Source organism: Cotesia glomerata, linkage group LG1 (genome assembly GCF_020080835.1).
Source record: "Cotesia glomerata isolate CgM1 linkage group LG1, MPM_Cglom_v2.3, whole genome shotgun sequence".
Lineage (NCBI taxonomy): Eukaryota > Metazoa > Arthropoda > Insecta > Hymenoptera > Braconidae > Cotesia > Cotesia glomerata.
This window is the reverse complement of record NC_058158.1, coordinates 18,274,741-18,301,310: the sequence shown is the minus strand read 5'-3', so window position 1 is coordinate 18,301,310 and position 26,570 is coordinate 18,274,741. Positions and strand designations below refer to the sequence as shown.

Genomic DNA, 26,570 nt, shown 5'->3' with positions numbered 1-26,570 from the left:
ACATTATATAATTTATTGAGAAATCGCGACGCAATTCCAGATTAAAATACCCGTGGATAATTTTTCGGAATTTAATTTTACATTGAGGTAATTTATAATTGTTCATTAATTATCTAGTCGAAAATTCCACGCGGTTAATTATTATATTGAAATTAAGGCCTGGGAAATATAATAAATAATTTTAATTTCATCATCTTGGGAAAATTACTTCGAAATTAATTTAACAAAACGTGGACATTCATTCCGGGAATTTATAATTAGTAAAATTTAATGGATGAAATTTTATGATAATATTTTATATAATTAAGAATTAATAATTAAATTTCGAGTAAAAATTGCAACAAAACGTCCGTCGAATGTTCCGGAATTTTCTTTGTGTTGAGTATTAAACTCGTGGTAATTTTGGAAGAAGTTTAGGCGTCTATTTTAATCCTGAGTTCTTGAGAATTTTATTTGATTAATTGTGGAAATAATTCATAATTTTATTTGCGAGCTAATGACTGAAAAATTTTAGTAAAAATTAATGTTGTAATTTTTGGAGTTTAATTTTACAAGTCAAAAATAAAAGTTAAGTAGAGCCAGTGTGTGTGAGTGTGAGCGGGTTATGTGTGTGAAGATCGTGCGGGATATGTGTGTGTGAGTGTGTACATTCTCTACTTGTTGATGTTTTGCCGAGTAGAGTAGTTCGTACAGTCTAAGAGCGTGAGGGTCCGGTGGACAGCGCGACGTAGCTAGAAACTGCGGTAAAGCGCTCCTTATGAGGGTACTGTAGGATTAAGAATTTTGGTTAGTTATAAGGAATTTACACATCGCCCTCGTATACGATAGCCTCTGTACGAGGTGCCTTGCTGGCTACCTAGGTTAAGTTGAGTTAGTGGAGTTCGTGGGTTTAGTGCGTAGGAATTTACACATCGCCCTCGTATACGATAGCCTCTGTACGAGGTGCTTTGCTGGCTACTTAGGTTAAGTTGAGGCGTCGGTTTTAGCCCGGAATCCTCGGTAATAATAAGTCGTAGTGTTAAGTTAGTCTTAAGTGAGTCAGTGTACGTGCGAGTGAGCAAGTTGTTATTTTATTTTGTTGTTAATAAATTTTTTGGTACCGTTGTTAAATAAAAATTTATTCATTTCAGATCACCTTCCTCCACTCTCTCTCCCTGTAGATAAGCTCAGCTCTGGTTCCGGTTCCGGGAACCGCGATTAAAAATCCCGGTGGCGCCCTTTTATTAATTAATTTAGATTCATTTGTTAGTTTTATTATTTCAATTAATTTAATTTAAGGGGCCAATTGAGCGGAATAAGCACCCGTTTACAGTTTAATATACTATTTCGTGTAGTTTTGAGCTCTCCGAGCTCAAAAGTCTGATAGAAGTTTAATAAAACACTATTTTTTGAATTTTCAAACTGCAATAACTTTTGAATGAATGAACCGATTTTCACGCGGTTGGCGGCATTCAACGCAGCTTTTTAAATTCTATGATATATTTTCAAACACAAATTGATCAGACCGGAAATTTCGGTGTAATTCGAAAAAAAACACTTTTTTTCGATTTCTTTGGTCAACGATAACTCACGAACGATTCAACCGATTTTGACCAGCTTAGTGGCGATCAACGTGGTTTTTTAATGTTAAGAGCTGATTAGTTTTTGGAATTGATCGGTCAAGCCGTTTAAAAGTTATTCAAAAAAAAAACACGTTGGAAAAAATTTGTTTTTGCAGTTTTTTTAAGATTTCTCAGAATCTATCGGTCTAAATCGGTCTAACAAGTATTCAAAATTTAAGTTTAGTCAAACCCTTCCGAATGGCACCAACCGCGATGAAATCGATCAAGTAGTTAAAAAGTTATGAGAGGTTTACACACGCGCGCACACACACACGCGCACACACACGCGCGCACACACACACACGCACGCACGCGCGCACGCACATACACACACACACACGCACACATACAGACGTACGGACATCATCGTGAAAATAGTCAGGAAAGCTTCCTAGGACCTCGAAACGTCGAGATCCGATGAAAACTCGATTTTCGAAAAACGGGGTAAAACCAATAACTTCCCGATTTTTGAAAATTTTCAATTTTCTTAGCGGGAAGTTAAAAATGATTTCTTAATAAATAATTTAAATGGTAGATTTATGAAAAAAACAATTATAAACAATAAAGAAACATTTTTTGAGAAAAAAATTTTTGTTTTTAAATCATTATTTTACTAAGACAATAAAATGACAAAAAAAAATTTTTCAAAAATATTCAACTTGTCCATTTCTTGATAACAAATTTTTAAACAATTGACGTTAAAAATTGTTCAGCCAAGGTACGATGCACAATATATTGTAACAAAAACAACTAAAATAAAAGATTTATGAAAAAAAATTTTTTTTATAACATTAGCCAGATATTTCAATTTTTAATAACTTTGAAAAATCATTATAAACAAATGAAAAAATTTTTATAAACTTTTACAACGGGATGTTGTTCATAATTCATATAACAAGAGCTCCCAAGAGAAAAAAAATTTATAGACACATTTTTTAAACTTTTATAAGACATTTTATGAAAATTCAAGTCTACGGAAAATTAGTTAATTAACAATTACATATCTTAGACAAAAAGTAAGCTAAAAAAAATTTTTTTCGCGGGGCTATATTCTTACAAGTGTCTAGATGACACTATAATTTATTCAGATTTTTAAATTAATATTGAATGTTATAAAAAAATTATTATTTTGTGTTGCATACTTTGCTTGGCGGCGACGCCCACGAAACTGCCACGCGGAGCCCAATTTTCAACGTTAAATTAAAATTATAAATAATGGAGCTACAACTCCGGGAGTCGAGACTTCTTTTACTAAAATTTTCTCCTCTTTTTGGATTTTTTTCCAAATTTCAGCTATCTTTAATATTTTTGTAGCTACAAAACGGAGACTTCCATTTTTTCTCTTCGTTATTTGATTATAATAAATAAAATTTTAAATGGCGGATAAATTAAAAAAATACTACATTCTCAGAATTAAATTCTGAATCCAATGCACTATTCGCCATATTTTTAAGATCATTGTAAGTATTTTTTTTAGAAAATTCACTTCTCGACTAGACTGTATCGGGTTGGATCGTACTCAAACGGATTAAAAAACGGTGAGTTCAGAAACTGTATTGAATTGTGTTAAAGCGAATAGGACTTCAATCCGACTTCGATTGCTGGGAACAGAAAACGACTGTTTGAATTATTCGAATTATTCGAACTATTCGAATATTCGATTCGAAATTCGAATCGAATTATTCGATTCGAATTCGAGGCAAATAATTCGTAAATTCGAATATTCGCACACCCCTAAAATTTTTCTATCTTAGATTTACTCTATAGTCTAGTCGAGAAGTTGATTTCTTGCGAAAAATATTTCCAAGTCTCCTAAAAATATGGTTGATGGCTTGAACGATCCGGAATGGCGTCTAGAAAATGGAGTTTTTTTGGATTTTTTGAGAAAAAGAAAATTACAACTGTTATTAACAAAAAACCGTTAAAAAAATTAGCCGTCCAGCTTTTTGGTAAAATCTTAAAAAGTATAAGTGAAAGCTCAAATACTAAAAAAGATTCTGAAAGAACAGAAAATTTTAGTAAAAATGTTCTCGACTCCCGAAATTGTAGCTCCAATGTTTATAATTTTAATTAAGCGTTGAAAATCGGCTCTTGCGCGGCAGTTTTGGCATGCGCGCGCCGCCACTAGTGAGCGTAGTTTTTTAATAATTTTTTTATGCAATTAAATATTAATTAAAAAATTTTAAAAAATTCTGGTGTCATTTAGACACTTCAAAAAATATGATTCCGCGGTAATAAAAGTCGTATCACCATTTTTCAAAAAGTTATTCAATTGTTAATTAACATTTTTTTTACGAGTTTGTTTGATTATAAAAGGCGGTATAAAAGTTTAAATAATTAATCTACAAATTTTTTGTTTCTTGGAGCCCTTTTTATGAACTTACTCAACAAGATGGCGTTATAAAAGTTTATAAAATATTATTATTTCATTAATTATTAATTTTTGAAGTAACAAAAAATTAAAAATTAAAATAATGTATGTTAAATAAGTTTTTTTTTTTTAACTTTAAGTTATTACTGATTTTATATTCTTGTTAGGCATCGAATGATTATTTAAAAATTTTTTTTATACCATTTGTTTATAAATTTTTTATAAACAAATTAATTAATTAAATATTTTTGAAAAATTCTTTTTCACCACATTGTTAGCGTAAGAAAATTATGATTTAAAAAAAAAAAATTTTTCTTAAAAACAATATCTTATTGTTTATAATCGTTTTTTTTCATATTTTGATTGTTTAAATAAATGATTAAGGAATCATTTTTTTTTTTTTAATCATAATTTTCATTTCTAAAAATAATGGCAAAAAAAATTTTTTTTTTGTCAACAATTTATTAGTTTATTTATTTAACAATTTGTTATAAAGAATTTTTTTTTGTTTTAATTTCTTTCTCGAAGATAAAAAAATTACAAAAACAGCAACCTACAATAATATGGCAAAAAAATTTTTTTTCGATTTTTTAAAAAACATTTGGATTTTGAAGCACGACAAAGTCCAAGCACTGACTCGATTAGTCAACAAATAAATTGCTGTAACTTTGCAACTATTGCAGATACAGCTTTCGACCTTTAAGTCGTTTTTGTAAAGTATGAGTTAACCTTTCTTCTAAATTTTAAACCTGACGTTTATCTCTTTTAATTCTCTAACTACACGCATTTATTTATAAAAATTTGCATTTTGTATTTCTTACAATGCTTATATCTCATTAACTAATAATGTTATAACAAATATGCTTCAGGACTTTTTTGTTACCTGATTATCGCAAGAGCCGATTTTCAACGCTTAATTAAAATTATAAACATTGGAGCTACAATTTCGGGAGTCGAGAACTTTTTTACTAAAATTTTCTGCTCTTTCAGAATCTTTTTTAGTATTTGAGCTTTCACTTATACTTTTTAAGATTTTACCAAAAAGCTGGACGGCTAATTTTTTTAACGGTTTTTTGTTAATAACAGTTGTAATTTTCTTTTTCTCAAAAAATCCAAAAAAACTCCTTTTTCGAGACGCCATTCCGGATCGTTTAAATCATCAACCATATTTTTAGGAGACTTGGAAATATTTTTCGCAAGAAATCAACTTCTCGACTAGACTACTAATAAAAAATAATATTTTACAAGTAGAAAAAAAAATTTTTCAAAAATATTAATTTTTAGATATTTTGTTAAAAATTTTTTTTAAAACAAAATTTGACATTTTTCATAATTTGTTTTTAGTTAGAAAATTGACATGTTTCATCATTTTTCTTATCCCAAAAATGAACATTTTTGAAGAAAAAATAAAAAAAAATTTTTCTATTTTAGATTTGAGGAGCTGAGTTTCAAAAGGGTATTTTTTCATTTTTGATTAATCGAGACAAAAAACTGGTTATCTACAATTATAAATATTTTTATTGAAATTTTTTAATTTAGCTACAAAGTGCTATCGGTTATGAAGCTACAATTCGATTTTCATTTAGAAATCTTTGTAATTCTCAAAGTAATTAATATTTACAAGTTCAAAAAACTGCTCTTTTAAAATACGATAAGATAACCTTTTGAAAATTAGCTCCTCATTTATTCTAAAAAAAAAAAATATCTATTAAGTAGAAAATATTTATATATATATATATATATATATATATATATATATATATATATATATATATATATATATATATATATATATATATATATATATATATATATATATATATATTAGACTGGGCCAAAAATTAACTATTTTTTTTTTTTTTGTATATCGAAAATATTATTTGGGATGACAAAAAAAATGTTGTGAGAATTTGAGCCCTTAATATTTATATTAAGAGGTCCATCATCGCAACTTTTAATTTTTTTTCCGGAACGGGTTTTTGTCTCATAACTCCTAAACCATCGAGGTAAATGAAATAAACTTAGATGTTTTTTGAAGCAAATGTAATTGTCTACAAAAAAAGACTGATTGAAATTTTTCGTCAGATGAACCGTTTTCTTATAAACACGGCTTGAAAATTGATAAGATTTCAGAATTTTATTGTTTAACTTTGGAATTTTGTAATTCACTTAAAAATTAGTATCCGGAAAAAATTCAATAGAGATTCTTGAAGGGAATTTAATTTCCTACAAAAAATGTCTCTTAACATTTTTAGCTAAATTCACTCCTTTGAAAGTTATTCAAAGTTAAAGTTGATGTCAAAATAAAATTCTGGTTTTTTCGCTGTAAATTTAATTTTTGAGCCCATTGAAAATTTTGATCTTTTATAGATAATAATTTTTATTTTATCAACAGAATTATGAAAAATTTGAAAAATCATAATATATTTTTATTTATTGGCATTGAAAAGCTATTTTCTGCAGAAAATTGCATTTTCACTGTGTTTTGATAGTTTAAAAAATAACAATCATGTTGTTTTCTCATTGAAAATTATTTACTTTTTATTTAATACAAATTTATCTACGAGAATCCGCTTTGATTAACAACCTCCCCTTACTCCCCTTGTTTCATTTTTCGACATCAATCCACAGTACTACATCTCATGAGATTACTCTCTCATTTTCTCAATAATTGCGTCGCTTAATACAAAGCCAACCGATTGAACATAACCTCAAAACAATATTATTAATTATTAGTATCGTATTATATAGCGCCACGATGTTTTTATTCATCTATCACCATTTCTAAAAAAAAGACCCCTAGTTTGACCTTCACTTTCGGTATTTCTTACATTCCATTGTTCTACAAATAGAGAGGTTATGTTTTTAGATAACTGTAGCATCTTTCTTCATTGTTAATTGTGGATAGAGCGTCGCTTTTAATCTCAGTATTCGTGTTGTGAGTTGTGTGTCTAATTTCTAGTGTTGTTACAATTTTATTACAACCTGACTCTCTTTATTTGTTGTGATTTTTGATTACGTAAATATAATTGAATAATATCAAAGAACTGTATCAATATGACAACCGAAAAATTAATTTGATTGGTGTTCCAATAGCTAAAATTAATGGTCGTAAACTTCCCACTATAAAAGAAGTTTTATTATTATTTTTTATCATCACAAAGTTCTTCATCTAAAAGTCAATGAAAGTGCAAAAAACTGCAAATATAGTTCAAGATTGTTGGAAAAATTTACAAATTTTAACCTCCGGGCTTCGAAATACGATTAACAAAATACTTGAGTTTTTCAAAATGGCAATTATTGCAGTGCAATAAGAAAAGAATAAAATCACAAGCTCAAAACAAAAAGAAGTGAGTTTTGAACAAAAATTCAACAGTTATTTAATATCGCTGGAAAAACGGTCTAAGAAGTTTGAATGGAGAGATCAACAACTTTTCGGCTCAGAAACTATTGAATCAACCAGAAATTTCTGATAACTCCAGTTCACCAGAAACTTCGAGAAAATATGTTGAAATTATGGAAACCGATGAGATAGGTAGATATTTGGTATTTACAATAATACTTGATTTAATAAAATTAATAACTGAAAAAATAATTGCAATTTATTCTGTTCCCGTAACCGTATACAGAAAAAAATTCTTGACTAGAAGGTAAATTATCTTGGCTCAAGAAAATATTAAGGAAGATTAAAAATTTCTTTAATGAAGTCAAAGTTTCTTGACCCCAGAAAATTTCTTTTTGCTCCAAAATAACTTTTGTCTTCCTTAAAATTTTCTTGGTGCAAGAAGTTTTTTTTCTGTGTAATTTTTATGCTCAGAATAACTAATTGATAACTAAATATTATGTAATCTTGTTATACTTTGATCACATTTTCTTGTAAATAATATCAAAATACTTTTCAGAAATAGATTTGGTTAATGATAATAATAATAATGAAATTACACCTAGTCAAGAGTTACTAACATCGTCGCAGTCAACTATCAGTCAAATTTCAAATGTTTCCGATTTTGAAACAGAATTGTTGTCTGAAAAAATACCAAAAATAAACATTATCACTCCAAATTTAGCAGCTGCGCTTGATCGTGCAAATGTTAGCAACAGAAATGCTACATATATTTTGGCAGCTACCTTACAGAGCGTTGGAATAGATCTTCGGAATGTTAATTTAAGCTATAAAACTATCCAACGAAATCGTATACTTCTTCGAAAAGAAATAGCTGAAGGGTTAAAAAAAGACTTAAAGTTCAATGATAATTACGTAGTTCATTGGGATGGTAAATTGTTAAGCGATATTGTTGGCGCAGATGTTGTAGATAGAGTCCCAATTCTTCTGACATCGTCTGGCGCTGAACAATTATTAGGCATTCCAAAAATTGGAGCAGGAACTGGAATTGAGCAAGCTTCAGCAGTAAACTCAACTTTGAAGCATTGGGGTGTCAGTGATTATGTCAAAGCGGTGTGCTTTTGATACTGCATATACAAATACAGGTAAATCAATACTATTAACAAAGTATTTAGAATTGAGAGATTTTATTTTTCATGTTTGTTTTTAATTCATTAATGATTCTATTATTAAATAGGCATTCATCGTGGCGCTGGCGTAGAACTAGAGAATCTTTTAGGGCGAAAGCTCATTTGGTTGCCATGTCGTCATCACGTCATTGAACTACTCATTAAAGGTGTTTTTGAAGTATACTGGCCAACGCAAAATGGCCCAAATGTTTCAATTTTTGGTAGATTCAAAAATAATTGGAACAAGATAGATAAATCAAATTACAGTGCAGGAATTAATGATCCTATTGTTGCTAAAGTACTATCAGAGAAAAAAGACGAAACATTGGATTTTATTGAAAGTTATTCGCTGGTATGTTTTAGTTACATAATATCATTCACAAAAGCACTCAAAAACAACTTTCTTTTTCACTATACACTGAGAGAAAAAATTTTTTTTTAAGAAAATGCAAATAATTGAAAGAAGTTTTCTACATTTGGAAAAAACAATTCTGAATGAAAATTCTCAAGTTATCTATCTAAAATTGTATTTTTGTTTTTTTATTTTTTTAATCAGTTAAACTATTTTCCAACAAAAAAGTTACTGTGCGAAAAATTTTGATTTCTTCTGCAAAGAAATGAAATTGTTGAAAATTTCCAACATATCAATGTCTTGTCACTAGAATGCCCATATTTTTCAAAAGAAATTTTTCCTTTCGGTAAATTTAAAAAATTGTGTAATGGAAAAATTTAAACCTTAAATTAATAGTAATTTCCTGGTGTCGATCGAATACAATTCATTTTAAACATAGACAAAAATATACGTGATTATCTTTAACTCGTAATTTATGTTAAATTAAAATTGATCGAATTTTGTACTTTGTTTTAATTGAAATCTTGTTCTTTAGTATTCAAAAACGATTTTTAATTATTAATTCTAGATTAAGAAAATCAGTTTTTTTCATTCGTACTCATTTGTTGCAGAAATATCTTCCGAGGAATGATTACCGAGAATTTTTAGAGTTATCGTCAATTTTTTAGGAGTTATTCCAAAGATAATTTCACCTTTAAACATCCAGGAGCGATGAGTCATGCTCGTTGGATGTCGAAGGTAATTTATTGCCTGAAAATATATATTTTTAGGGGAGAATTTAAGCTGACCCCTCATGAATTAACTAGTATTCGCCAAGTATGTATTTTCATAATTGTCATTTATATAAAAGCTTGGTTCACTTCACCTTCTGCTATCTTAGCTGCAAATAATGACTTAATTTTGATGCAACAATTGATACTCTATGATAAAATTAATTCATCTGTATCAAAAGGAGCTTTAAAAAAAATGAGCGATCATTTGTGGTATTTAAGTGACAAATTAGCCATAATTTCTCTATTTGACGATGCTGTAGATCCGGAAGTAAAGAAAAATGGTAAAAATTTGAAAAATCGGAACCCTATAAAAACTAAAGCCAGAAAATATGAATTTGACTACAAAACTTACATGAATTTTTACACAAAGATGTAAGTGACTTCATTTCAACAGAATCGTTAACAATTTTAAAAGACTTTGACTTGCCACATGAATTTTTAAGTGAAGAAGTCGACAAGTGGTCCAGCATCGATAGTTTTCAGGAATGTCAACAATTTTTTAGTAAATTGGCTGTTGTCAATGATGTCGCGGAACGTGGTGTAGCGCTAATTGAAGATTACAATCAATGCCTTACTAAAGATGAAGAACAGCTCCAATATTTATTACTAGTTATTAGTGAGTATCGGAAAAAATTCCCTAATTGCAATAAAAGTACGTTAATTGAATGATTATTCCGTCTTTTAAATTGTTAAATATAATTATAGATGTACTAAAGTTTTATATTGTTTTCCTTATAGAATATAAATGATTAAAATACATACAATGATATTTTTTGTGCTATAAAATTTTTTTATGAATGATACAGTCGATGCTCTCTGTATTGGACCTCTCTGTATTTTAACCGCTCTCTGTGTTTGACCACATTTTTCCTCTGTATTTGACGAATTTACACAGCTCTTATGGACGAGTCAAGTACAGAGAATGGTCCTGGACGGGCGAATCAAATACAGAGAGCGTTGACTGTAATTTGATTTTGTTTCTTATTGAATGTGTACTATATCATTGATGATTAATTTCTGCTAAGCATTCGTATTAAGCGACGCAATTATTAAGAAAATGAGAGAGTAATCTCATGAGAAGTAGTACTGTGGATTGATGTCGAAAAAATGAAACAAGGGGAGTAAGGGAGGTTGTTAATCAAAGCGGATTCTCGTAGATAAATTTGTATTAAATAAAAAGTAAATAATTTTCAATGAGAAAACAACATGATTGTTATTTTTTAAACTATCAAAACACAGTGAAAATGCAATTTTCTGCAGAAAATAGCTTTTCAATGCCAATAAATAAAAATATATTATGATTTTTTCAAATTTTTCATAATTCTGTTGATAAAATAAAAATTATTATCTATAAAAGATCAAAATTTTCAATGGGCTCAAAAATTAAATTTACAGCGAAAAAACCAGAATTTTATATTGACATCAACTTTAACTTTGAATAACTTTCAAAGGAGTGAATTTAGCTAAAGATGTTAAGAGACATTTTTTGTAGGAAATTAAATTCCCTTCAAGAATCTCTATTGAATTTTTTCCGGATACTAATTTTTAAGTGAATTACAAAATTCCAAAGTTAAACAATAAAATTCTGAAATCTTATCAATTTTCAAGGCGTGTTTATAAGAAAACGGTTCATCTGACGAAAAATTTCAATCAGTCTTTTTTTGTAGACAATTAAATTTGCTTCAAAAAACATCTAATTTTATTTCATTTACCTCGATGGTTTAGGAGTTATGAGACAAAAACCCGTTCCGGAAAAAAAAATTAAAAGTTGCGATGATAGACCTCTTAATATAAATATTAAGGGCTCAAATTCTCACAACATTTTTTTTTTGTCATCCCAAATAATATTTTCGATATACAAAAAAAAAAAAATAGTTAATTTTTTTGGCCCAGTCTAATATGTATATATATATTTTATTTATTGCATTAAACATATATATGTTTTTAGCAAGAGAGATAGCCACATAGATACATAGAGTAATAAAAATTTTTAATAATATAATAAATAAGATAGCAGGGAAGTAGACAATGAAATGATGTAAATCAATACATTAATTATTAATTTAGCTAAATTAATAATTAATGTATTGATTTACATCATTTCATTGTCCTCTTCCCTGCTATCTTATTTATTATATTAAATCATGGACACAACAACTCATAATAATAATTTTTAATAATAAGAAAATATAGTATGTACAATGAAATTCTAGCTTTTTTTTTTTTTTTTTTTTTTTTTAATACAAGGTATAAAATAAAAATCAAAATTGAAATTTAAAATTCAAAATCAGTTCAGTTTAAATTAACTAGATTATATAAGCTTAAGCTCAGTAGGACTAGCAGACAAATATTAAACAACATTGTTTAACCGATAGAAAAAACATTCAATAGAAATTTATATGAGGAGTTGCGCCTTCGGGCTTGATCGCTCCAACTCGTGTAAATTCGTGTCACAACATGGCTGTCGCTCATGTGCGCCCTGGTTAGCGGGAGAGAAGCCGGCTCGCGTGGCCGGCGGAAAGTAGTTGTGCTTGGACGCTTGTACTAGTACGACTACTCTGTGTCAATCGTTTTCTGATTTATCACGTATAATACGCATTTACTTTAACACTTAAAATTTTCATTAAATATTATTAGTTTCATTAATTTCAATTACCAATTAAATCCTCGAATCATTAAATTTCATTAGTAATTATTCAGTGAGTTAAATAAATCGAAATTAATAAGTGACGCCACGCGGTTATTGCGCGCCATTTTGAGAAAGGATTGCATCAGCCACGCGGCTTTAGTCAATCCATAGTTAATACGCAATACTTATAATAAATTACATTAAATTCATCGTTCGACATTTAACCATCATTCTATCAAATCAAATTTCATCAATTATTCAATTCTGACGTCAAAATTATCTAATTAGTTCCTACACTAATAATTATAATCTATCAGTATTTACACTGACGTTGTACGTCGATCAATTAGTATTGCACTATCAATCGACTCTAGTTAACTTAAAAGTTAGCGTCAAATCACGAATTCTGAATTAATACATTTTGCGTTTCTAAGAAGGTTGAGCTCACCTCGTGTTGATTGCGACGGCAATTTACACATAGTCTTATTCGCACTACACGCTTTGCGTTCTTACTTGTACATTTTTTCATTCGAGGAGGTTTTTTCTCAGTGCAACTGAGTTTTCCTCCTCTGGGGATAAATAAATCTTCATTTTATTCCCCTACAAATCGACGCACAATTTATTTAATATCCTAATCCCAAATTAACTATAATTTTTAAAACAATTACGGAAACTATCCTAAGTGGATAGTTTTCGACAAAACATTTGGTGCCTCCTGTGAGGTTTGAAGTGCACACGAACCCTGATTTGCGAAGACGAGCAAGACGATCCAAGGATCCAATCACTACACCACCCAGCTGCTGCCAGCATCGTTGGACTTCAACACATATGAGATAAGTTTTTGAATTATTAAAATTTATTTAATACTAACTATCATATCATTTTATCACTTGACAATATATTCAACTTATTCATTTGTAATTTTAATTAATTGTCTAAGTTTGACTGACGGATTGGTTGTCACTAGGCAATCAATTTATCAATCGAATAGTGCAATTGGTTATCATTTAAATATTTACGTACGTTATTATTCTTATTATTTACGTATAATTTAATTTAATTAATTATTTAATAATCGACAATTAATTGGTCATTGTATGGTGACTAGTTATTGTTCGACAGAATAATTAATTATTAGTTAATCTCTATCTTCATTATTAATTCTCAAATTATTTATTATTAATTATAATTAAGTGTTTAAGTCGTTTCTTAGATAAATTGATCACCACAAGTAATCTATTTATTATAGAAATAAGACAATTAATTATCAATTAATATTTATCACGATTATTATTACTGTTATTTTTATAAATTTATCACAAAATGGATAACCCAAGGGTTTCTTTAGAACAAAAACGCGTAATGATAGCTTCGAAAATTACTAAACTTCAGGATGAACTAACAGCTGAAGGTGTTAAAACCAAGTCCATTAACTATCGCTTTACAAAAGTAAAGGAATTATTTGAACAATATGAAAGACTTATTGAGAAACTCGAATTAACTACACCAGAGGATAATGAAATAAATCTCGCGGAAGACGTTCGTACATTATTTTACGATCTTATGGATCAATTTGAAAAGTTAACTCAATTGAATAGAGCTAACCATAATAATTCACATAATGTAAACATTGGTACGAATAATACTACAGCGGGAAATACTACCTTTGTTGAGACTCAGCGACTTGCTAAACTCCCTACTACTGATTTACCTAAATTCGATGGTAATTTTGAAAATTGGCTATCTTTCAAAAACACATTTAAAACACTTATTGATACACGTAATAATCTTGATGATCTAAACAAATTTTTATACCTCCGCGGATGTTTAATTGGCTCAGCAACTAACAAGCTAGCGCTTTTTGATGCGAGTGCAGAGAATTATATTAAAGCTTGGGATTTTTTAACTAAAACATATCAGAAGAAAAGAGCATTAATTTGTAAACATTATGACTCGATACTTAATCTTAATACAATTTCGATCCCAACAACAGATAATTTAAACAAGTTGATAGATGATGCTCGGCAACATATAAATAATCTACAGTCATTTCAAATTAATATTACCGAATCCTTACTTGTACGAATATTAGAAAATAAGTTACCATCAGAAATTAAAAACAAATGGCAAGAAACGTTCACTGACAACGACACTCTCCCAACATTCGAATCATTTTGTGAATTTATCTCAAACTTTGCCTTCAGACTTAATACACACAGACCCGATAAACATCGCGATTCCGATCATTCTTCCAAACGAAGACGTAATGAACACTCGAATAATAATTTGAAGAAACAAAAAACTGACACGCCAGTTCGAGCTTTAGTGACAACCTCCTCTTCTGCCTGCCCATGTTGCAAACATTTACATCCACTCTATAAATGTCACACATTCAATGCATTAACTGTAGGAGAACGCATAAAATTCGTAAAATCTAGTAAACTCTGCAATAATTGTCTTCGCGTACACCAGGGAAACTGCACTTCTAGCAGATGTCGAGTCTGTAAGAAATTTCATCATACTGCATTGCACATTAATCAAAATGCAACTCAACAAACAAATAATGCTAACGTATCAAAACATGATTCTGCCAAAATCGAATCACCCGCTACTGTAACAACTGATAAGGGATCTACAGCTTGACTAGTCGTTCATAATTATACAACCATAGTTAGAACACCGCGTTTTCAATTGATGATGAGTGCTCTCATCCAGATGCGTGACTCAGCAGGTAAATTCATACAAGCTCGCGCTTTGCTTGATACCTGTGCAACAGCTAATTTTATTACTGAAAATTTGACTAATAAATTAAAACTCCCTATGCAAAATTGTTCTATTCCAATCGGGGCTGTTAATGGAATGCAAACTTATAAGCCCATCATATAAGCCCTTCGATCGGAAGAAATTTTCAATGTCGTGTAGAAAAAGTAGAAATAAGTCAGGACTCAGTGCTTCTCCTTGGAATACGCCTTCAGTTACGTCGAATTTCATGGAGAACTCCCCAGCCGACTTGATCTGTATCGTTGCTTGGTCGTATATCGACTTTACTGTTGCAATAAATTTGGAGCTAATCTGTAGTTGATGTAGCTTTTACCATAGTCGATTATGTGGGACAGAGTCAAATGCTCTGCGAAAGTCAACGAAGATACCGTAAATTTCCCTTCCGTCATTGTGGCAAAATTGAATTTGAATAGTACTGAGTAATGTAAAAATAGCATCAGTACAGCTGCGTCCAGTTCGAAAGCCCAATTGGCACTCGGGTAACACATTTTGATTATTAACCCAAATGACCAGTCTCTTTTTAAAAATTGTGGTGAATATCTTTGTTACGGTGTTAATTAGTGCGATGCCGCGATAATTCAGGGGATCCTTTCTATCACCTTTCTTATGTAACGTGGTCATCAGGGAATTGGTCCATGTATTAGGAACCTGCTCAGTTTCTAAGACTTTGTTCAAGATGATTCTGAGAACCTCCTTGTAATCTCCAGTAAGAGATTTATAAAGTTCGTTGGTCAGGAGGTCAGGTCCCGGAGATTTGCCACATTTTAGCGCAGAGAATTATTCAATTCGGCAAAGGAGATTTCAGCGTCGAGAGTACTATTGAGGATGCGCTCCGATGGAAGGCTTGAGATTATTCTAGGTTGGTATACTGTGCTATAAAAATTGTTCCAATCAGTTATGGGAATAGAGGAGTAGGAACCTCCTTTGTAGCTGAATTTCTTAACAGCAGCCCAGAATTTCGATGGCGCAGAGATGTTGGCAAAGGTCTCTTTAATTTGCTGAATGTAGTCTTTGCTTTTGTTCTTGCAAAGGTCTCTGTATAGTTTTTTATAGCTCGCAACTTCTTGTCTGGTGGCAGGATTGAAGTTCTCTTTTTTGCTTTTGAGGAGAGATCTGCGAAAATTCCTTTTCGCTTCTTTACAGCAGGTATCAAACCAAGGGTTGCGATACAGAGAGACGTTAGAATTAAAGCATGATATTTTAACCATCCCGGTATTTTCCGCGGCGTTGAAAATTGACTGTTGTAGCCAGTTGTACAGATCGTCAGGTTGTGCCTCTGATTGAATGCTCAGAAATTACGTAGAGTACAGTTGGCTTTGGAATTCATTTTTCAATTTTTCATCCCATTTAATTTTGGTAATGTTGCATGGAGGCGCTGTGCAGCAAGATTCAGGCTTGGAAGTAGATCTCACTTGTATTGATACACAGACGGGTCTGTGGTCAGATAGTGAGGGTTCAAGTATAACTTCCAGATCCAAAATGTAATGGAGTGACGAGGTATTTGCCCATACTAAATCAATTATTGATGTACCGTGAAAATCATAAGTAGGCTGCGCTGGGGAGTCACTGTTAGTTCTACCATTAAGAAGAACAAAATCATTGTCCAGCATGAAATCAAGCAGTTGGTGGCCCCTATCGCATTCAGCAGAATCCAGGCCTGTTCTTGTACTGTGTATATGGAGTCCAAGAAACATCTCAGGTGGCCAGGGGTTTAAGAGACCAACTCGTACATTCATGTCACCGCCTATAATAAACAAATCATGAGTATGTGTTGCTTTAATGGGATCAATGAGTACTTGCAGTGAGCTTAATAGACTGTGAAGCACAAGGCATTTGCGAAAATATACAGACCCAAGTATAATAATAGTGTTACCGATTTCAACCTTATTGAAGATCAATGACGGTGACTTTGCAAGTATTGTAGCATTATATCTGTTATTAATTGCTGTAACTAGTCCTCCACTGGCACGACCCACAGCATGTTTCCTAACCGCATCTGACCAGAAGTTGTGATATTTTTCTAAGAATTGGAGATTGAGAGGCAGCGTAGTCCAGGTTTCACAGGCGGCTATAATGTCTGAGTACTTGCAGAGTGAACTAAATTCAAGGTTGGAGTAGCCATGAAGGTTCCAGAAGGTTATCTTTACTAGTTCTGCTGAGCTATCATCTAGTTTTCCAACGGATCATTCTCGCACTCCATTGGGGTAGTAGCGTTGGTTGAGGAGTTTTTGCTTAAAAGGACAAAAGTATCTTGTACATCGCTCCAGGTAAAGGTCTGGTTGTTGATTATCACTTTATTACCTTTTCTGGCGACTTTTTTGCCTTCTGAGTAATTTTGTATACAGAATTGTCGACACTGCCAATCGATTTATTGTTCTTTGCTTGTGCGGTCCGGGTTAATAAAAATTTTAGTGCCTGCGAGCTTATTTTTTTTGGCTTTCAAAATTGTAGATTTCAGATAGGGGTCCAAGAGATCCACTAGGATATAGTTGCGTAGCTTTTTGACTATGACATTAGAACAATTGATGTTAAAGTTGGAGGTTAGAAAATGTTTGACTTCTTGGGAGTGAAAATTTCAAATTTGTAATATTTTTAAAAAATTGGAGGAAGTTGAAAAATGAGTAAAACAATCGACTTCTATTTTTAAACAGCCGCCATTTTGTGAAAAAAATTTTTTTTCAAGTTTTGTTGGTTTGTGCGACAATGACATTTGTACTGATCAATAATTTAGCATTGTTTTTTTTTTCAGATGGATACAAAGGGAGAAATCCTTTTCACGAGGATACGGCCTTTTTTTTTCTCTACTTCAAGGACATATCTTTTTGAAAATTTATTTTTTTTTTTTTAAATGTATTTTTTTGTATTCTTGAAATATCAATAAACAAATGATAAAAAATTTTATAGTAAAAATATTAACTGCTTCTTTTGTATTAATTGCCAAAAAAACGCTCGAAATTCAGACCTCTAGACTAGAATACCTCCTTAAAGGCTTCTTCACTACTTCATTTTCTGTTTTTTTCTAGAAATCCCGTGATAGAAGGACAAGAAGTCGATTTTTTCAAGGTAAGGCGCAGATAATTAGGTGGTCTGCCCAACGGAACCGCAGTTGATATTTTTGAACTACCCCTTGGGAGCGCCACTGAGCTCTTATTGTGTTCGGACGTGTGTTTTTTCGCTCTGTTTATTTTGTCTATTTTTAGATATCAAATATCTTATTAAGCAGAAAATAATCTAATCATGTTGATTTCACACCCCGTGAAAATAAACAATTACCGAATCTTACAGTTGAAAATAGAAGTATAAGATAAATAACTGAGAATGGGAAACTAAATTTCAATTTTGAATGTCTGTAGATATAATTATTATTATTCATCTAATTTCTTCGTAAAGTTCCTTTTTAGATTCCACTTAGAACTTAATCATTTGAAGACACGTCATTTAAAAAGTTTATGAGACTACTGAGATTCAACTTTTCTCAGTTGTCCGTGTGGCGATGCGGGTAGCGCGTAAAGCTGGCGAACGATAGGTTCCGAGTTCGGTTCTCGGTTAGGGCAAAGCGATTTTTATTTATTTCTTTATTTACGGAATGTATTAGGTTAATTTAGCATAAGTAATCCTCTCCTCCTGCTTCCTTACTCCTTAACTATACAAACTGGACAGTAAATAATCCCTGCTCGTAAAAAAAATTCTCCCAAATTGGGGAAATCATTCATTTTTGTTTTTTTGTTAAAAAATTAATTTATATATTTTTTTGTGTTCATAAACGATTTTTATAGTAGTAATTGTAATAATTGTTAATTATAAATTTTTATATTAATAACAATGATTATTAATTACTACTACTTATTTTTTATAACAATAATAATTATTATTCATAATAAAAAAATTACGGTTAAAACAGAACTCGATTTTCGATTCAGGACCCACAATGGAACCATTGCAAATTCACAATGGAACCATTGTGGAGCCACAGTAAGAACACCGCTAAACCACCATCGAACCACAGTCAAACCACAATAGATTCACAAGAAAGCCTTTGCTTAACCACGGTGGAACCACGATGACAAAACGTCACAAAATCCACAGCGGATCCACTGTTGTTCCACAGTACATCCCGTGTAGCTCCTCTGTAGACCCTTCATGTACCCATCATGGATCCTTAGTGATTTCAAGACCGCGAGGGGGAGTTTTAAGCTCCTCCAGAACCATCAACAATACATTAAGTTAATAATCTACAAGTACATATTAGTGATTAGGAATAGTGACAATATGATTTAAATACTAGCAAAAGAGAAAAAAATACAAAATTTACTAGTATTTTTATCTTTAGTTTACGAAAATTAAAGAGATGCAGGGTTAAGTTCATCATTACTTTTAAATCAGTTGTCTTAAAGTTTATTTTAATTTTAACGGAATCATACCGTATTTTATAGAGGCAACGGAATATTATATATTTTATCTTATGCAATTTTTCAGTAAGTTATATCCATGGATCATCAAGATCACTTTTTTGGTGCGCAAATTTTCTATAAGAAACAATGTCAGTGAATTCAATAACAAGATATGTATTAAATATTTGTACATATCATGCATTGTAGAAGTTATGCATTTTCCTCAAACTTTAAATTCCTTAGAATATCTGTTGCCAGCTCTATAACTCTATAATTCATGGATAAGTCATCACATACCCGGGAAAAATGATTTTGCCTTAATATATAATTATAGGTGGTTATTAACCACCTAAAACTTGGCCAGGTCTAAATATATATAATGATATGTAAGTTTTATATAATCTTATATATGTTATACATAATTATATATACTTATATATAACTACATGTAACAATAAAACTTGGCCAGGTCTAAATATATATATGATGATATGTAAGTTATATGTAATCTTATATATGTTATACATAATTATATATACTTATATATAACTACATGTAACAATAAAACTTGGCCAGGTCTAAATATATATATGATGATATGTAAGTTATATGTAATCTTATATATGTTATACATAATTATATATACTTATATATAACTACATGTAACAAGATTCAATTAGACATAACTACCCCTAATTAAATATGTGGTTATTTTTAGGGATATAATACTTAATATGGTTGTAACTCATCTTTTATGCCCAGAAAAAATACAAAAAAAAATAGGAAAACGGTTGACCCTGAAGGCCATCCCTGCAACTTCCCGCTAATTCCATACCTAGGCGCTTAAAATTGCACTTATGACGTTTTTGAGCTCATCGAGCTCAAAAATACAATTTATGTGTTATTTTTAGCTCTCCGAACTCATAGAGATAGCTATCTTATACTTTTGAGCTCTTCGAGCTCAAAAATCTTATCATAGTTCGATGAAACACGATTTTTTTAATTTTCAAACTGCTGTAACTTTTGAATGAATCGACCGATTTTCACGCGGTTGGCGGCAATCGATGTAGTTTTTTGAGCTCTATGAACAAGTTAAAACAAAAAATTGATCTGATAAAACATTTCAGAGTTATTACAAAAAAACACTTTTTTCGATTTTTTTCGACAACAATATCTCCCAAACGCATCAACCAATTCTGACGCTTTTGGTGGCGATTGATGCGAGTTTTCAAGGTTAAGAGCTGAGTAGTTTTTGAGGTCGATCGGTTCAGCCAATCCGGAGATATTTAAAAAAATGAAAAAAAAAAAAAAAAAACTTCTTTTTTCACTTTTTTTGCAATTTCTCGAAATCTACTGGTCCGAATCGGTTCCAACTTACAGAAAATCTAAGTTTGGCGAAGACTTTTCGAATGACACCAACTGTGACACACACACACATACACACACACACACACACACACACACACACACACACACACACACACACACACACACACACACACACACATACAAACACATACAAAAACATACAAACACATTTACTTAAATTATCATTTCATTATTAAACAGCAGCAGGGTAAACCAAGATATCCTATTGGAGGTGCAACAAATTTTTTGGTCTGACTATGCATGAACTTATATTGCACTTATGGGGAGCTTGGGGCCTAGCTCCAGTCAGTCGAGCGTTGCGAGCAGCGGCTTGCCACTCTTTACCCCCTCCACTTTCTTAATTGACAACTTATACCAAACGCATACCACAACAAAAAGCATAAAAATAAAAAGAAATATTGAGTGGCAATGGTGGCACCACTACTCGAAATAATAACACTAGTGAATTTTTACTAATAGTCTAGTCGACTAGTTGAAAATGGTCTAAAATAAAGATACTGCTCTTAAAATTATGTGCGATAGCTCAATGGATCCGGAATGACGCCTAGAAAAATGTGCCAAAAGCGTGTATTAGCACATGAAAAAATTGCAAAAGTTATAAACAATTAAAGATGCAAAAAAATAGCATTTCGTTTTTTGCCAATATTTCATAAACTATTAATATTTTAGGAATTTCAAAAAAAGATTCTAAAAAAGGAGGAAATTTCCAATAAAAAACTCCTTACTCCCGGAACTCTATCTACATTATTTATAATTTTAATTTAACGCTGAAAATAGGTCTGCGCGCGACATTTTTAGGTTGCGAGTACGGCACATTATTTAATTTATTTAAGGGGTTAGGGGTAGTCAGAATTTTCAAAAAATCAATTATTTTTTTTTTGCATTTTCGTTATGTGTAATATCTTAAAAATATTCTCTGAAAATTTCAAGTCGATCCGATAATTAGTTTTTGAGTTATTCGACAAATAACAAAGAGAGCTCGGGTACTTCAAAGCGCTCGGGAGCAGATAGCTAGCGGCAGCTTCAAGAAACCCCCTTTTAGGGTTCTATTGTCATCCTATTCTGGAATTATAAAAGCAGATCCTGACAAAAATACAACCATAAATAAAAAGGAATGTATAGGCCATGTTCAGAAGCGGATGGGGACTCGACTGCGTACTCTGATAACTAAACAAAAAGGTCTTGGTGGTAGAGGTAGGCTTACAGGAAAAGTAATAGACAAATTAACTGTGTACTATGGTTTATCAATACGTCGTCATTGCGATTCTATTGAAGATATGAAATTTGCTATTATGGCAACTTTTTACCACTACGGTTCGACTGATGAAAATTCGAATCATGATATATGTCCCAAAGGCGAAGATTCTTGGTGCTCTTACCAGTGCGCTGAAGCAAGTGGAGAGCTTGATACTTATACTCAAGATTATTCTCCCTTACCTCCTGATGTTTTAAAAGCTATTAAACCGATTTACGACGATCTCAGTAATGATAATTTACTTTCAAGATGTGTAGGTGGATTCAATCAGAATAATAATGAGAGCTTCAACCAACTAGTGTGGAAAATATGTCCAAAAACCGTGAATACTAGTTCTACTATCGTACAAATTGCTGCATACATAGCTACTTGTATATTTAATGAAGGTACAAATTCATTATTAATGATTATGGATACCCTAGGACTTAATTGTGGGTCTAATTCCCATCGGTATGCTGAAAAATTGGATGCTGCACGTGTGAAAGTGGCAGATCAGCGCGCCAACGACAACACTCGGGAAGGCAGAATGCTTCGTAGGCAACAGCAAATTGATATTTTGGAAACTTCCACGATGGCTGAAGAACTATTATATAGCCCAGGAATAGATGACTCGATGTAAGTAATTTAATAATTCATATTTCTGTACGTGAATCTAGTGTGAAACTTTAAACGCGTTTTTCTCAAAACTATGTTTTTTGAACTGGTGACAACTGTAACTCGAAAACCGCTCAGTAGATTTTAAGAAAATTTATACAGCTTTCAGAATACATAATAAACTCGGGCCTGATCCTGAAGGATTTTTTTTTTTTCAAAAATTTCGATTTTTTAAGACCAATTAACTGTTGATTTTTTCCCAAAAATCTAGACAAAAATTTCCTGAGGCCGCCATTTTGTTAATTTTTGAAAAAAAAAAAAAAATCCTTCGATCAGGCCCAGGATTATCTATTTATAAAACTAACTTTTTTCATCCGATTGATTTTAGATGAATCTCCAAGGACTTATGATTGTCACCGCAAGGACCTTTTTTTGGAACTGGGTCAACACAGACAGCTATAACTTTGGAAATAAAATTTTTTTTTTTTTGAAATTTTCGTAACTTCAAGTCAAAACATTGTATAACAATGCCATATTACTACTTTTGTAAAATAACATGATTTAATAGCAAAAAAAAAATACTGAAAATTCTCATTTTTTCGTGTCTCTGACTACCCCTAACCCCTTAAGGTATTGAATATTTTTTTTTTAATTTGAAAAAATTATGGTGTGTTCTGAACACTATAAATAAACACCGGCACACGAAAAAAAAAAAGTTGTCAGTACTTTTGACGGGACCCATATATCTTTCTGTATATCAACCCGCTGAATCCGAATTTGAGATCAGTTTGACCCGTACACCGTTAAATTTTCGAGAAAACTTTGAAAAACCGAAAAAAATGACGAAAATCGGCAGTTTAGGCGATTTAAAATGATTTAAAAATTTTTTTTCACCTAAACTAAGCATGATTCTTATGAATTTCGACCCGCTTAATACTTATCTGAAGTTTATTTAGGCCATAAGCCACTAAAAGTTTAAGTAAATTCCAAAAAACCCTGAAAAATTACAAAAAAAGCAAAAAATAGCAAAAAAAAAGAAAAAAAAAAGCAAAAAATTCCAGATATTGTGTTAAAAAAAAATTTATAAAATTAGATCAATCATGATTCTCATGTATTTCAATCCGCCGAATATAAATCTCGAATTTATATGGCTCAGACATCTCTAAAAATCTAAATAAATGGCAAAAAACCACTAAAAATCAAAATAAATCAAGTCCGTTATGATAAAAATAAATTTTTAAATAAAAATAAAATATCTGCCATGACGGCATACAAGCCGTTAACCCAGAGACTCTGCTAGACGGTTCTGTTGCCCGCCGTCACCATGTGGAGGTGCCCCGATTACAGGCACAAGCATTCAAGCAAGAAATCAGGAATGATTAAAATTTCGATGAAAAGAAGGAGTTCCGAAAATTCATCAGTGTACTGACCAGATGTGAAAGGTTGTATTGATTCATCTAAGATAAGTTTGAAAACTGTGCTTCTTCATAATGGAAAGATATTGGCACTGATTTACAATTTGCAAATCGTATTAGATGAAATAAAGTATTCGTAACATCAATGGAAAGTTTGTGGTGATATAAAATTTGCAACAGCACTGTTCGACCAACAATCAGGGTTCACAAAATATTCTGCTATTTATGTTTGTGAAATAGTTGAGATCGAACAAATCACTATGTTAACGATGCCAAATAAGAAGAAGGAATTTTTGGTCCCCGAACAGAACCTCGAATTCGAACTTTATTTTAATTACAACTTAGGGTTGCTTGATAAATCTTAAATTGCACATTTTACATTCTTAATTTCTACACTTTCCTGAAAATCTTGACGATTACAGTGACGAGTAAGGCGGAGGATTCCACCAAGACACCAGTGTAATAAAAACGATATCAAAAAAAGTAGAATTAACTAAAATTTTTTAAGGATTTAGGTAAAAAAATTTTTAAATCATTTTAAATCGCCTAAACTGCCGAATTTCGTGATTTTTTTCGGTTTTTCAAAGTTTTCTCGAAAATTTGACGATGTACGGGTCAAACTGATCTCAAATTCGGATTCAGCGGGTCGAAATACATAAAGATACATGGAACCTGTCAAAAGTACTAACAACTTTTTTTTTTGTGTGCCGGTGTAATTATTCCTGTTGGAAATTTCACTTAAAGTTAATTTTTCAACAAGCTAAACAATTGTTAAGTAACAAAATTTTCTCGAACTTCCGTCTTAATTGTAAGTGAAAAAAAATGTTTAAATAATTGTCGTAAAAAATTTTCGCTTCGTAGAGCCTTTTTTACATACATACTTAACAAGATCGCGCTATAAAAGTTAAAAAAATATTTATACTTTGTTTATAATAATTTTTATACTTGAACAAAAACTAAAAAATCCAAGTAATATTGTTAAAAAAATTTTTTTTTTCTTAATCATCATATTATCGATTTTTTATTAATACAAGATATTAATTGATTTGCAAAATAAATTTTTCCCGCCATTTGTTGATAAATTTTTTATAAACAAATTGATTATTTCAATATTTAAAAACAATTTTTTTCACAACTCTATTATATTACAAATATTATGATTTAAAAAAAAAAATTTATTTTAATAACAATTTTTAATTGTTTATAATCGTTTGTTTTATATTTCTATTGTTTGAATATTTAATTAAGAAATTATTTTTTTTCTAAAAATCATAATTGACAGTCCTCTATAAAGTAACAAAAAAAATTTTTTTTATCAACAATTCTATTGTTTATTAACTTACGGATTTTTTATAAACAAATTTTTAACATTTTGATATATTTTTTCTAAAACTTATAAAATTAACAAAAATAACCATATAAAACAAAGTATAGAAAAAATTTTTTTTCAATTTTGTATTGTACTTTTAAAAAACATGTGCTACAAAAGTTGCAGCGGCTGCTTCGGTTGACTACTAAAAAACTAACATAACTTTTAAACTATTAGAGATACGAAAATAAACATTCAAGTCGATTTTATAAATGACTAAACGATCTTTTAAATGAGTTTTTAAGAAAAATTTTAGATATTGCTAATCTATTATTATGCGCATTCGTTGGTGTTAAATTATTTCCTTTTTTTTATGTTTATTTATATAAATAATAATTACTTTCATTGTTCAAAAAAAAAAAAAAAAAAGAAAAATTTAGCTGTCGGCATGATTTGAACCTAAATATTTTGCGTACGAGTTCAAAACATCCTACTTACCAACAAGGCATATACGGAGAATTGTGTGTTTATTTTACTTATAAACTCTGGTGAGATTATTTGTTACTTATTTTTGCCGGTAGGTCGCGCTTTTAGAGGATCATGTCCCTAAATTGAATATTTTATTATTTTCTACTCAATTCAGTTGGTAATGTTGTGGTATAAGTATGTCGAATAAGGGTCCTATCTATTAACATTGAGTGGCAACCCACTGCTTTGGTCTGCGAGCTAACAGTTAGCATCCAAATTAATTAAGTTGAGTGTGAACCTGCTTTGCAAAGACCAGTCCAAAAGCTATTCGGGAGTTTGGTTGGAGTTCATGGAGAGCCTACCCACGGAAGACGAGTTATTTTCACGGAACCGCGACGTAAGCTGCCTGAACTTCGTTTAATCAATTATTTGAGTTTTGATTGTTATTAGATTCATTGACTAAATTGATAAAATCCTTTGTTGGTTAATTAAAAATAAAGTCGTCGCATAAATTCAAAGGAGGAGTAGATTCGAGAGGTTCCTTGCGAGCTTTCTCCTTTATTTAATTTGATTAAATAGTTAATTGTCGAGTCATTGGAAATAAATTTTTTTATTGTTATATCTGTGCCAATAATTTCAACAACCGAGCCTCTTTCTTCTCACTTGGTAATAATTAGTTAATTAAGTTGTATTCTGTGACCGAATCAAGTTTTGGATTACCCACTCCCTG

At 30.9% G+C, this 26,570-nt stretch overlaps 1 protein-coding gene and 1 long non-coding RNA gene across 2 annotated transcripts in view; one reads left to right on the top strand and one right to left on the bottom strand.

Annotated features, from left to right (window-relative positions):
* LOC123263005 (E3 ubiquitin-protein ligase synoviolin A) overlaps positions 1-26,570 on the bottom strand; it is a 233,649-nt gene that overhangs the window by 195,633 nt on the left and 11,446 nt on the right. The gene's annotated exons all lie outside the window — the stretch shown is intronic.
* On the top strand, positions 8,429-9,502 carry LOC123263086. The gene is made up of 3 exons (XR_006509091.1): positions 8,429-8,460; positions 8,553-8,836; positions 9,448-9,502. It is a non-coding gene; the product is annotated as an uncharacterized LOC123263086 (long non-coding RNA).